The sequence below is a fragment of the Eurosta solidaginis genome, chromosome 2 (assembly GCF_040869045.1).
Source record: "Eurosta solidaginis isolate ZX-2024a chromosome 2, ASM4086904v1, whole genome shotgun sequence".
Lineage (NCBI taxonomy): Eukaryota > Metazoa > Arthropoda > Insecta > Diptera > Tephritidae > Eurosta > Eurosta solidaginis.
Window position 1 is genome coordinate 3087468 of NC_090320.1, and position 14635 is coordinate 3102102.

A 14635-nucleotide genomic window follows, 5' to 3' on the forward strand; every position below is an offset into this window, starting at 1 on the left:
AGTACGCATGTTTGGATATCAAAACTGTAAAGTATTTTCCGTTTCACTTCTTGTATCAGTGCAAGTGATGTATTTTTTAATAGGGTTGCCGCCTAACGTTAATTATAGATTTCTTTTATTATTTATCGTAAAGCTGTTGAATTTCTGAGGCAAATATACGTCACTCCTATTTCAGATGGGTCACCCAGTTTCATTGTATTATATATGTGCTACGAGTAGGAGTGGAGTGCATAAAAAATATTTCAGAACGGGATATAATCACATTGCTTCCCATCTTGATGTAGAGGAGTGAATGAAACCAATTTATTTCTGGAAAACGCAGGACTCATTCAGGCTCTCGTGTGACAACATAAGAGCTAAAAGGTCGATAAAAGAATGCATTTCGAACTTCTTAAAGCTTAAAATAACTCCAATTCAAAAGAAAAGTACTCACGGTTACTAAAATCTCGAATTCTTTTAGCACAGTTCAAACTTTTTAGATTCACGGCTGTAAAATTTCAAACTTGCCAACAATCAAATTTTAGACAAAGTATAAATAATAAGTATAAGTAATGAAAAAGGCATACGAAATACCCACACAAAAACAAAGCCTTAGGCAAGGTGCAGACGAGGCTACGCGTCATAGACGCGTACAAGATATTTCATGTAACTACAATTCGTCTACGCTTCAAGATCTGCATACGTAGCTACTTCCAAATGTCGCTGCGATAAGAAAAATATTTCTAAAAAAATTATACAAATTAATTTATGCCATATAATTGTCATATAATTGCCATTTTACAAAAGTTGATTGTGTATAAAATTAAAAAGGAAAGTTTTCACCACCGCGCATAAGTGAAAAAAAGAAATTTCACAAGTTTGCAAACCAAAAATTGTAAACAAACATCTTCTTGCTTTTTTCTAGGCGTATTTACGTCTAGCGACCAACATTGCTGTACGCCTAGCTAGCTACATGCTTTGTCGCTTCCATGCAGCTGATGCCTCGTACGCAGCTCTCCATTCAAGTGCATGTGTTCGACATCAAAGCGTACAGATTTCGCCTGCAGCGTCTAATACGCGCAGAGACAATATTAACATAGAGACATTGCAGGGATGAAAAATAGTGTGAAGCAAGCTTCACAAAACCTCTAGTAGGTCACATTCACTTACCACAGCAGAATTTGTTAAACTACCACTGTATGTATTTATTATTTAACAATTATTTGTACACTTTTTATTCAGCTAATGTGTTCAGAATTCACATTTTTAAACTCCAAAACTACAATCGGTGTATTTTGTGTGCTTAAATTATGTTAAAAATCGTGTTAAAATTTGTGGTGTGGTGGAAGGGACCTACTAGAATTTTGTTACGCTCCGCTGCTTTCCACTGAAGTTCGCGCATGCAACATCTATATCTACGAAAGTTTTTGATACGCGTCTATGACGCGCAGCCTCATGTGCACCTTGCCTTAGAAACGCAAAAATGGTCACCCTTGTGGCATGCAACATGCCGCTGCAAAGAACTCGACGCCGCACTAAAACAAAAAAAAAGCACTCATACTAAATGCTAATACATAATTATGTGATATCCACTACGTGAGTCATGTACATTTACGACTTGAGCGTGTAATATCTTTTTCAGTCAGCCATGTGTGAAGCGCTCTCAAAGACCCCTTCGTATGGCAAATGAACGCGTGAAGAATATATAATTTTGTATTTCTTTGATCGGCATGGTCAATCAGGTACCAAAGGTATTATGTGATATGCAAATTTTCGTTTAATATGGCAATAGAAAAGAGCAAAACCTCAAGTAATCGATGACCAATAAAGAATACATTTTTGCAATTGATGTACCTGAACTCTGGATATGCGGTATTGAAAATGTTGTGTATCGTCTTTCAGTTTATTTTTTTTTTGTTGAACTTTGAATTTGTTTGATGGTTGTTTAACGGTTATAGACGTTAATTTTGCAAAAGTACAGCTTGGTGCTAAAAAAAAGCAATGACAAGGCAGCGTAATCGTTTTGATATATAGCAAGCTGGAGTTTTGTACAATATCACACTATATCGGCTGCCGTTTCGAAAACGCCATAGTTATCTCAGAAAAATTTTAATAACCCTCTACTCCGACTTTTTTTTTAAAAACGCCCTATTTCAGAATTTGGCTTAAGAACGCCTTGTCTGAGAATTTTTTTCATAAACAACCCAGCTAATACCAAAATGTATTGAATTTGAACTCAGATAGGGTATTTTTGAAACAAAACCTGAGATAGGGCTTTCTTCAACCGAATTCTGCGATAGGGCGTTTTTGAAACAAAGTCAGAAATAGGGCGTTATTGGAACGTTTTCTGAGATATGGCGTTTTTGAAACGGCAGTCGAGATAGGGTGATATTCCACTCAGCAGCCGATATGAAGACCAAAAAATACTCGAAAGCCCACTTCATTCACCTTTTTCTACAAAGAAGGACAATTAAACTACTTTCGATAAGATTTGATTTAAATACTAGCTTGATCTGGAGGATGGACAAGATGTCACACTTTCGGTATGTTAACTCTAAGGAATATTTGCGAAAATAGGGCACCTGTATGGATACCATACTTCCCGGGTCGAACTTCTTTTAAACGAAAAAGGCAGGGCACTGAATGAACTAATGTAGCGCATAACGTCCTCGATGCCCAAAGAACTAATCTCCGCTAAAAAGTCCATCCGTGTCGTGAACAGAGCAGGGTATCTTCAAAGGTAGTGCTCAACTTTTTTATCCCGCACTCGTCTCTACAGTTTCAACAGACATGTGAGAGAAAGGTAAGCAGATCGCTACTAAACTCCAGAATTCTGATCAAATTAATAGCGAGAGTTCTCGGAGTAATATTCGCATATCTTCTAAGGTAAAAATTTGCAGCTGAAGTAGTTTAAACAAAGAAATCTTTTAGACGAAATAAAATATTTTGCCCAGCACTGTAACTACAGCTCATTTGGCAGAAAATGGTAAGATAACTTTATTTGCCGCATTTTTAGTTTCGCTTGACGGCAAACGTGCAATCTTGAAACTATGTTTATTTAATTTTTTGTCAGTTTTTTTTGCACGCATCACATTTTATTCCAGCTATTTTTAGCGCATCAATGGCGATTCACATCACATCAAGTGCTGCTGGTTTTACGAATTGTTGCGGTATGCGAAAGACAGAAATGAGACTAGAAGCTCGCCACTAGCGCTGCTGGAAAAAAATTTAAGTACCTATGTGAATAAAAAATTATAAAAAACTTTATTTTATGTGTGCAAAATATTTACAAACAGAAGCGAATCTTTTTTGTTTCTTTCAGAACGACACCAAGTACCAAACAGAAAAACTTTTGCGATACGCAAGATTTACAATTTGATATGCAGCATGTGCCCACGACATTTGGTAGACTACATGAGATCGAGCTGCTGCGCTCCTTATTACTCGCTCTGCACACCAAGGGATTGTCGTCGTCATGGAAAAAAAATAAAATATTTTAGGAAAGATTTGAGCAAATAAACAGAACATTTATGTTATGATTAACGATGACAAAGAGTAGTGCGCTTGAATCTGGTGAGCTACTTGAATAACTCAATATGAAGGTATGTGAAAGTCTGTGCATAAATTAATTTTATCAGGAATGAAATGCGTAGTCGTGGCGTAACCCGCACGAAGTAATCACAGCCAGTTTTCTCACGCAGCAGCCAAGTAACGCGCAACATCTGTCATATGACGTGCTGTATGATAAATAAAATCTATTAAAAACGTGCGTGGGCTGCTAGACAATGAAGTAATTCATACTACACGACGAGCTTCAATTATTTTTAATTGTTACAATAATTTGCTTTTCCTCCTTACAGTAATTTGATTTATGTTTAATCATCACGCGCTCAGCTGACCAAAAAAGTCTATCAAAATTAAAGCAAAGGAGACTCGAACGAGTATCGAATAAATAGAATAATTGGACGCTGGCCTACTTAATTAAACTTTGCTTAGTTAGAGTTGTGGCGGCAAATAACAAAATTTGAAATATACCCACGCCAACAACCTTTTATGGCCGCCTGAGACATGTCAGGAATAATACAATATTTGTACAATGATGCCCAACTTCTAAGAAAGCTTCTAAGTTACTGTGGGAAAGCTATTAAATATCGGAATGTATTTACTGCGAAATGAAAGTATTAGCATGCTCACGTCAGTCAAACATCGATTGTCAGTTCACAACAGCGCAAAAGGTAAAATTACTTTGCAAATTTTCAACACGTTCAATGTGCTATTTTAAAATTAAATCACGTCTTTTGTTAGCTTTACTGTGGCCAGTCGAACTCCGGAATTCCTTGCAAGGCACGATTGGGCAGGGAAATTTGCAGTGACAACAGCAATAAGTGTCTGTACTTAGGGTACTAAGGTAAGTAAGTATAATATTCTATTGGATGCAAAATAAATAAAACGATATAAAGGGGAAAAAACCAAATAAGGAAGTCGAACGTAACGGTGAAACCAAAGCCAAAAAACAAACTGGAAAACAAGGCGAAAATAAAAGATGCATAGAATAGAATATAACAGGGTAACTCTTTACTTAAGCTCACAACTGCTAAAACTCGCCCAAAAATATCGGGATGTCCAAAGCGCGTCTTTTGTCACCACTCCCGATCTTTATGCACGAGTTTTTGGCAGTTAAATAAAAAAATAAATGTAAGGCGCGATAACCTCCGAAGAGATCTAAGGCCGAGCTTCTCTTCCAATTTGCGTCGTGCTCCTCTTGATTTTTCCCTACAAATTGGCCGGACGGGACCTACATGTTTTATGCCGACTCCGAACGGCATCTGCAAGGCAGATGAGTTTTCACTGAGAGCTTTTCATGGCAGAAATACAATCGGAGCGCTTGCCAGACACTGCCGAGGGGCGACCCCGCTTAGAAAAATTTCTTCTAATTGAAAAATCTTATTTCTAAAATTTGATGTTGCTTTGCCGGGGGAACCCAGGGCATACGGTGTGATAGGCGGAGCACGCTACCATCACACCACGGTGGTCGTTTTTGGCAGTTACTTAAGTAAAAAACCGAGGTCCTTCAAAACAATTAGTACGCTACCCAGCTAAATGGGCTTCCAGCCTGCACGAGCTAAAAATCTTAGGCTTTAATATTTAGTGAGGGACTTGCACACTGTTACCAGAGTTGCTCGACTATTGGATCTGATCTGACTATGAAGTAGTTTATCCATCTAAGCATTTTGGATTTACATTCTCAGGACTTGTCTGTGATGCTTCTTCATATCGTTATTGCTCTTGTTGTCTTAAATACTGCGTTACCAATAAGTTTGCTCTATAGGAACTTGAAATTGAAGCTGACTCCGCTGTACTTTACTTCGTTCACCTTCCCCAACAGTACGCCATTTGAGGCTATTGCTCCAATACCGCTGAAGGCTTTTCCTTTGGTAGAGTTGATATTCAATGCTATTTTGGCGCATGATTCCATCAATATTAGTGCCCGCGTAGATTAAATCGAAAAAAGTAATTTTTACTTGGCTCTTGCAATAATAACGATGTCACTCGCGTATCGCTGCCATCGTTATTCATTGTCCGAAAGTAGTTGCAGATTTCGTCCACTATTATGCTCCAAAGGATGGCAGACAGTGCCGCATTTCGTGGACAGCGTTTGTAGTCGTAATTTCTATCTTTCATCTCCAATTGAAGTTTCGGGTATCCTTATAGGTCGATGAACTTCTCTCCTTTCCAGCGCACGACAAGCGCTGTTGGCTATGTTGTCAAATGCTCCCACTATGTCAAAGAAAATGCAAAGCAACGTGGATTACCTCTAAGATCCTCATGGAATATTTCTTTTATCGTTAGAACATTATCTTGTGTTTTCCAGTCCTTTTGGACTAACTCTTCAAATCTTTTTTAATTTCTTACAAAGACTTCAGATAAATTTTGGAGCTTTACGTGGAATAATTGAATTTGCTGCTCGCAGGTTTCAAGTGAACTGATCTTAAATAAAAAAACTTCCCGGCTGAGCCATGAAACCACTTCCAATCTACTTAACCAGATGTTAATAAGGTAAATTCCCTTCTTGCTCGCATGATTCAGCAAGCCAACTAAGATATACCAACCAAAACACCAAAGATGTGAAAACAAAATAAAAACATGATTAAGCTTCAACTCCGGCAAGTTCATATTTTATTTGATGATCTCGTATGCGAGAGCACGTCAAGTAACAATTCATTCAACTTTAGTACGAGTATTTCACATGACTTCATTCCACTTTCAAGTACTCAACCAATATGAACTCCTTCGCTGCTTGTAAATTTTTCGCTGAACTTGCATTTTTTGAGTAATTTGATTAATTAATTAAATGACATTTGTACGTGTCCGAACGTCAGGCGCTTCTTTTCACCGATGACAGCAGCATCAACACGTCACTACCTACTGTTATGGCGCTTCGACTTCAACTTTGTTGACAATCACGTTCACCCGCGTAAAATACGAGTAAGTAGCTCAACAATGCTAAGAGTAAATATGTGGCGGCGGCAACAACAAGTTCACATCACGTCACGTGTCATCAGGTAAACGTACGAATTCGTAACGAACACATCACAGGTCTTCTGTGAATATATCGCAAAGTGTCAACAATGCTTGGCATCTCAAGAACGCGCCTCTTAAGTAACTGTATGGATATATGTACATAAATTGTTGCCTGTCGTGCTTTTCTTTGGTCGTTGGTCGCCACCAATATTTGGTATATAACTGCAATATGGTTTACGTTTGGTATGCGGGCAGGCTTTGGCGCCAAAGGTGAAATGCCAATGCACGTAAGCTCATATTTGTGCCACGTTCCAATGAGTGTAATTTCATCTTTCATTCCTATGCTCCATCTTACATGTTTTTTATTTGTTGTATATAATTCCTTATTCCGTCCTCTTTTCGTTTAAGTAATTGAGTTAATGAGCTTCGGGTACATGTAACAATTTGTTCTTTAGGCGCCATATTGCAAAACTTACTTTGTACGTATTTTTGTGTAGCCTGAAGCCACCTTGTCCGTTGTCGGCTTAGCAGTCTTATTTGTCAAATTTTACTTTTTGTTGCCTTTTTGCATTTGTCTTGGCATTTATTTGTACCATAGCCAATTTTGAATTTGTAGTGGTCATTAATCTTCGATAGTCTGGTTCTGGTTGATTCATGGCTGCTTGTTGTTGGTCTGTCTTGTTTGTTGCATTTGACAGATCGCAGACCTATAGTTAACGTAATGGTATAAAAATGCTGGTAATACCGAGAAGATGGAATTACTAAAATAATACTTTTTCATGATGGGTTAACAATGGAATCAATAAAAATTGGGGTGTGTAGTACTTTTACAAAATTTTCTTTTATGATTGGTAAAGAGAAATAATAAGGGTCAATCAGAGATCCCACACACTTTGTGTTAACATCGAATACACACACATATATTGAGGTGTGAGGAGAGCAGTACCTTTCCATTTCAAGAGTGGGGGGAGAGAGATCAAGTTGCGCTGGCATAGTTGAAAGAGACTACTGCCACAGTGGGATGATCGCTGGTCGGTGACAGCTGGGCAAACGATCGTGGGAGTAGGCGAACAACTCAGGCGGCCTAGGACTGTTGTAAGCATTGAGACGGCAACAGTTCGGACCCAACTAACTTTAGTGTTAGCGAAAAATATCAAAACGACAACATCTGGGCGGCGGTATGATAGTGGTTGGCATAAGTTATGGATCGGCGACCCCAATAGCGGCGTCGAGACCACATTGAAAGATAAAACAACTATTTAAGTGTGTTTTTTACTTGGAATATCCAAGCACAAAATAAATGTATTAATGGTCCAAGACAGAGAACTTCTAGGAACAACCTTCAGTTGGTTGTAAAACTAATTTAATCCATTACAAAATATAGAACCATTGAAATTATGCAGACATAAACTACCCAAGCGACTTGTGGTTGATAGACTTAGCTTAGCAGCAGCTTAAAGTGACAGCAAACTGAGAAGGCATTAAGTGACTGACGCCACATGCGATTTTGATGAGAGCTGAAGGCACAACAAATGTGACAAAAATAGCAACCAGAAGCGGTTTTTATTACGTTCAGCTTTCATTTTTTAACTTTTCTACAAAAATTTTTCACTTTATTTGTTTTGTGGTGTAAAGTTTTCTTGGAATGAATGTGAGTTTTGGTAGAGGGACGAACTATGTAAAACAATCGGCAAGCTGTAAGTAGCACTTGTTAAACTGAGCGCACAATTATTTAATGAAATTCACAAAGCGGGTAAGGCGGGTTATGCAACCTGATTGACATTTTTTGACTCCTTCTGAGATTTATGAATGACATTAAGTTTACTTTACTAGTGCGATATATACTTAAACTTGAAAAGATAATGAAAGTGTATGGCAAATGGAAAAGACAGCAATAGGATATGTTTGAAGAGGAATCAAACAGTAAGATGCTGTGGAAGTAAAAGTCAAGTGCGCTATCTAAAATGAAAAACGGAAGCAACGTTATCTCAAGCAAAATGATATGAGTGACACTCTCTACACACGCCGGCACGTTGCTTGTTCCAGAGTAGCTTACAGACATGAGAGGCTCCCGGTGTATTCATTTGAGTAGCGAAAGTGAGAAGTAAGTGTGGTTTTTAATGCATGGCTTGTAATAGATTTAGGGCATGAATTTACAGTTGCCAGTTCTATTTGAACAATGAACGTGAAGTTAGCGAAGCATCTTCGGTGGATCAAAAATCTTTCAGGTCGGTATTTTGTCGCAAATTATGCGCTAATAAGTTACGAAGAGAAAAAATTTGCCGCGCTTTTCTAAGCCTTTTTATAGGGTGCTCCATTATTAGAGACTTAGCTGGTATTCTATAGCGTATAAGTTGCATAAAGAAAAATTGGTAAGCTTCAATATATATATATATTTATAGTTAGGGTATTAATAATTAAGGCAACAATTTCACACAGTACTGCGTCAAAGTGCTCTGGACCCGCCAGTTCAACCTTACCTACAAGCACAAAAATAAATCAACTGATACGAGATGTCAGATTTACAAAAAAAAAAAAAAAAATGCATCGTGAAGTGCTGGTTTTTCAAAAGCAAGTAACATGTAAATTTAACATAAAAATACTGCTTAAATTACAACGAGAGGTCATATTTTATTTGCAACAATAATTAAATTAAAAGTCGTGTTACTGTCATTTGTTAAATCAACTTTAAATAGTTTATTTAATTGCAACTACAACATTAAATTTATTTAGAATAATTTAGCAATTCCTTGACAGGTGGTACCAACCATACCAATCCAAAAGAAAAGTACATGCAAGCATTGATTAATTTTGCGGAATGAATGCAACTCTGTGTTCTACACTCCAAAAGTCTTCTCCCCAAAAGTCTTGGTCAAAATAAACTTGAGTTTCGTGTAAACTTTGTTTTGTTGGTTGACTCGTTGTAAGACCACAAATATTGCACTTTGCCAATGCATTTAGCTGGTAAATTTCGTTATATATGCAAGACGGCAAGTGCAAATGCAACAAATTTGTTCACTGGAATAACACAAAAGTGTAGGGTGTTTATTGCCTCCCTTTCTTTCTTCCTTCCAATTTCCTTTAGAAAATGTGTGAAATGACATCATGTCCTTACACATTTCGGATATTCAACTCTTTCCTTTACAAGTAAAATATGTTTACTTACATATGGCTTGCATGCTCATTTTTATAAGCTAACCACTGTTGACATAAGAATAAAGTCGGTTGTTGGTGAGCAAGCAAAAATTTGTTAAAATTTTACAGCTCGCAAATTTAGTAAATAAGTGTTTAAGTTAAGTTTGGTTATGGTTTTAAGTATAAGTTATTTAAAATCAAAAATAAAATTTGTGATGTAAGAGTAATTTAAAAGGAAAATGTTTTCTGAGCTCGTCCGAGATCTTAGTCTCGCTTAATCCGATCGCCGTCCACATAGATACAAAAAATTGATAACTAAATACAAGGCGCAATATACCACCCAAGAGGTTCAGGCTGAGTTTTTCCAATTTGGGTTGTGCTTCTTTTAGTTTTTCCGACAAATTGGCGGGACGGAAACTACGTGTTTTACGCCGACTTCGAACGGCATCTGCAAAGCAGATAAGTTTTCACTGAAAAACTTTTCATGGCAGAAATGCACTTCGAGTGCTTGCCAAATCACTGCGGAGGGGCGACCCCACTTAAAGAAACTGTTTTCTAATTGAAAAAACTTGTTTCAAAATATTTGATGTTGCTTTGCCCGGGACTTGAACCCAGGGTCTTCGATGTGGTAGGCGGAGCACGCTACCACCGCGGCCCAGATAGATATTTGCCGTCTTTCAGTGAGTTTTACAGCTCCGGCTTACGCTCAATTCTCACGGGAATGCTTTGGATCATTGAGAGACTTGAGAAGCAGATGTCGTGAAATTTTTGCACACGTGAAATGTGATAGGCAGATGTCGCCGCTGTTTTTCATTTAACTCATACGGCGAAAGGCTAAGCAGCGACATCTATTTTAGAAAAAGTAGGTATATTAAATTATCTGGCTCACAAATTGAACCAGACTTCTATATGGATTTATCTGGCTCAAATCGTTGTTGTTGCATTTACATGCAAAATTATTTATCTGGCTCAGGATTTGGCCACCGGATGACGGCAATTGTTGACGAAATTTAGTACATATCAAAAATATCAACGTTTTGGTGTCAAAAAAATCCCATAACAAACTTTCATTAGACGATGCCAGACTTGACGTAAAATGGAATACATTTTGAGAAAACAAAAAAAAAACTAAAATTCTGAAGTTAATTTTCATGAGAAGATCCTATTGTCATTGTACTGCGCAGTGTTTTGTCCTATTGAGAATTTCACTGAATGTCAATTATCGATTTGCTTTCTTAAGTAGCGAAAGGTCAAAGCTGTCAACATTAAAATAATTTATTGATATCATTATCGATTGACATTACAAAAATCATACAATACGATTCAATACAAATGAACCAAGACGAATATGAATACAAATAACAAAACAACAGTCATATGGATTGCAGAATGTGGCGAAGCTAATCAAAATTAATGAATCTTCATCAATATTTCTGGGCACGTTGACGTTTCGCTGCGCTTTTATGCCTACTTTACAAACTACAACCAAAGAGAAATGGACGCAAGGGAGTTGGAGTCCAGTCGCTGGAACAAAGCGAGAAAGAAAGATAGCTATCTCCCTTTGGAATTATACTTACTTACATACAAGTAGCGTATGAATGATATTTTGGATATAAATAATAAACTAAACACTGTATAAATATTTCAGGTGTTGTGGATAAGGAAAAATATTGATTTTTGCACGCGGATGTGGAAAACTTCATTGCTTATGCAACGAACCTAGAGACGAGTGACAGGAAAAATATTGGTAAAAGGAAATATATGTTAAAAGTGATAGGTGAATATGCTGAAAAGTGAGAAAGTTTAAGTAAAAGGAAGCAAACAGAAAATCATCATTGAATACAAAATATCAGAAAGTAATTGCGCAAATTAAGAATGTGTTAAGTGGCGCAGTTAAAAAGAAATAAAACATAAAGAAGATAAAAAATTACTGGAGAAAACAGACTTTTTTTTAGAAAAGAGCCTAACTTATAAATATAGGCCCATAATAGATGTCATCTTCCAATCACAAAGATGTTGAGAATATAAAGCAAATATTCTATATTTTTATCATCAGTCGCTCAAAGAGTGGATAGCCAACTGCGTCCTATGCATCAAAATGAGGGAGCTCTGTATAAGCAGTATAACTCAAATGCACAATTTGAGAAAATTGCAATGAATGTAGTTAATCCATTGTACTTAGTAGAGTATTTGAAAATATCAAAACATATATACATATATATATATATATATATATATATATATATATATATATATATATATTTCGAAAAAACTATGCAATTTCACCGACAGATGCCACCTGAGATCGCCGCCCGCAGCGGGTTAGTGAGACTAGAATATAACCGCGGCCTGTCGTAAGAGGCGACTAAAATACCCAAATTATTCAAGGGGTTTTGTAGCGCAACCCTTTTAGGGGCTTGCCAGCGCAATTTATAGCTTCTCCAACACAATTGTCAAGCTCACCTACCTGTGGCTGTTTGCTGTACTGTTTATTTAGCAGTCGAGGCTCTGGCAACTCAAAGATCTTCACGGAAATAGGGGGTGTGCGGCGGGATGACGATCAATGTGGCCATATTAAATCGTTCTCGAGATGGTCGGGCTTCTACCTTAACGGTGCTTGTCACAGGAACGTATCGGATCTATATGCGGGAAAGGAGCATGTTTTTGTTGTAGCAGTGCTTCAAGGGAAAGGAGCATCAACATCTGTAACACACCTCAAAACATTCGGAGAGTATTTTTATCGCTACAAGAACCCGAGATAGCCAAAATGTGTTTTTTGTGTCATTACAACATAATAAGATCAATTCTTAGGTAATTACGGGCGACTAAAGAAAGATACATGGTTAAATTCGTATTGAAGAAAAGGCATTGCACTGAAATTTTCTGACCGCAGATCTACCACAATTTTCCTGGACTGTGCAGGCACTTACTGGATCTTACTTAACATAAAGTCATTTTTACAACCAAAATAAATGAGAGACATGGAAAAAAAGGGGCGGACGTTGGAAAAAAAGCTCTCTCAGAATGGATGCACATCTCAGGTGTAGTTAAATTACTTAATCGGAACTTTCTCCGCGCCAGAATCAAGTTTTTTGCCAGTCAAAATAAAAAAAAATAGTATCTGTCAAATATGAGACCACAGTTAGTATTTAGTAATAAAAATCTGCCAAAGTACAGCGTGAATGGAAGTTGTGCATTTCCATGGAGTTGTTTTTAAATTATTCTGGAATATATTGCACCGTAAATGCACCTTACACTGGCAAAGTACGTTGAGCGTTAGAATTAGAAAAACTATCCCACGAAAATAATAGTGTTTTCTTTTCTGGAAAAATTGTTACAATTTTTGTACGCCGCGAAAGCGTTGTAAATATATTTTGTTCTAATCTATAAAGCAGGTAACGCCTTTATGGGGTATTTTGTTCTTTTGTGAAAATTGTTGCCTGCTCGCAACGCAAAAGCGTTACCCTTTTACGCTGCATAAAATGGCGATGTGGCAATGTAACTCTGCTAAAACAGCTGATCCTGACAATTTATTTTCGTAACTTCACAAATTTTTAGCGAAGAAAATTGAAAGTAAGGAAATAATGAATTTTTATTATCATTGACAGCGCGTTTGTGAAAATCAGCTAATACACGGGGTAGCCATTTATGTTCTTTGCATGCACTGTAAATATTGAAAATTTTCTGGGGTAGGAGTAAGTCTATTAAGGCTTTGCCATTTACTTAGGCAACAATTTATTTCAGAAAAGAAAACGCTATAAGATAAAAAAATGTAATAGCTAAACAAACAACTACAAATTTTATATTATTCGGTGGCACAGCTTAAAAAAAATCAAAAAAAAAGCGAAAATGTTTACGCAAGTAGTGGCAAGTTGCGAAATGAGGCAATTTATGCAGAACCTAGACAAAATTATGTAATAAAAAGCATGTGTATTTTAAGTACTTAAAATAAATATTAATACACATAACCAAACTGTCTGCAAATGTAGACTTGCAGAAATAAGATGAAAGAGAAAAAAAAGAAGAAACTAAAAAAGCAAAATTAAACACATTGTATAAATAAAAACCGCAATGGCGCCTATGTTGTTGCACTTGCTCTGGCGGCGAAAATGTTGGCATTGTTCATAAAATAGATGACGTTGCAGATATAAAATTAAAAATCAACACAATACTTAAAAATAGCAAGGATACAAGTCCATGGATATGAGGCACACTCCAACAATAACAAACAGAAATAGGAGCGCGAAGAGTTTCGTCATCAGCCAACGACGAGCAGAATGAATCACCTTTTTTGTAATTTTTTTTTACTTTTACTTTTTTATAACCACGGAAGCCTGTTAAGTACAACCTGTCTGTAGTTGCACCATATAATGCAATAAAAATTATTTTAACATAAAATAAATATTCGCAGAACAAATGTAGCATTAAGCGCGCGGAATGTCTGCTACAATAATTACCGCGAAAAGTATCTTTATTTTATGAATGTAGCAGTGGTTTGGCTGTTTGGTAGCATTTTGTTGGATTTTGTTTGGTTTTAAGGCTGGAATAAATGTGAAAACATTTGTAATGGGTATGCGATTTTAAGTGCATTTTCGGAAGTTATTAACGGTGCACCACAAATGTACAACAAGGAAAAAACTCGCTACAGGAAGAATCTCACTTCGTATGCTCGATGTGATTATGATGCGGATTCAAGTGGTATTGGAAGTGGCATAAAATTTGCGTACAACGCATTTTAAATCCATCTTGTTTTTTAAACGATTTGAAATTACCATAAATGCAATAATATGAACGCTTTTCGCCAGATTTTATTCATGCGACCTGTTGTGGGTACGTAATCCAAAAGGACGATGTGTGAGCAATTGTGATTAAGTGGAGAGAGTGTAGGAAAGCGCTATACGAGAAAAGTTTACTCTTGTTTTACTTGTCGTTTATAAATAAATATGTTGGTACGCAAAGTTGATAGGAGACTGTAATACAAGCTTTTGAAAAGTAATGC

General features: G+C 36.8%; 1 protein-coding gene and 1 long non-coding RNA gene across 5 annotated transcripts in view; one reads left to right on the forward strand and one right to left on the reverse strand.

The window, feature by feature from the left end:
• The window catches only part of LOC137239114 (centaurin-gamma-1A-like), a 455958-nt gene that overhangs the window by 386248 nt on the left and 55075 nt on the right, over positions 1-14635 (reverse strand). The window lies entirely within an intron of this gene.
• On the forward strand, positions 3846-11557 carry LOC137239111 (uncharacterized). The gene is made up of 4 exons (XR_010949289.1): positions 3846-4214; positions 4285-4387; positions 11025-11223; positions 11285-11557. It is a non-coding gene; the product is annotated as an uncharacterized lncRNA (long non-coding RNA).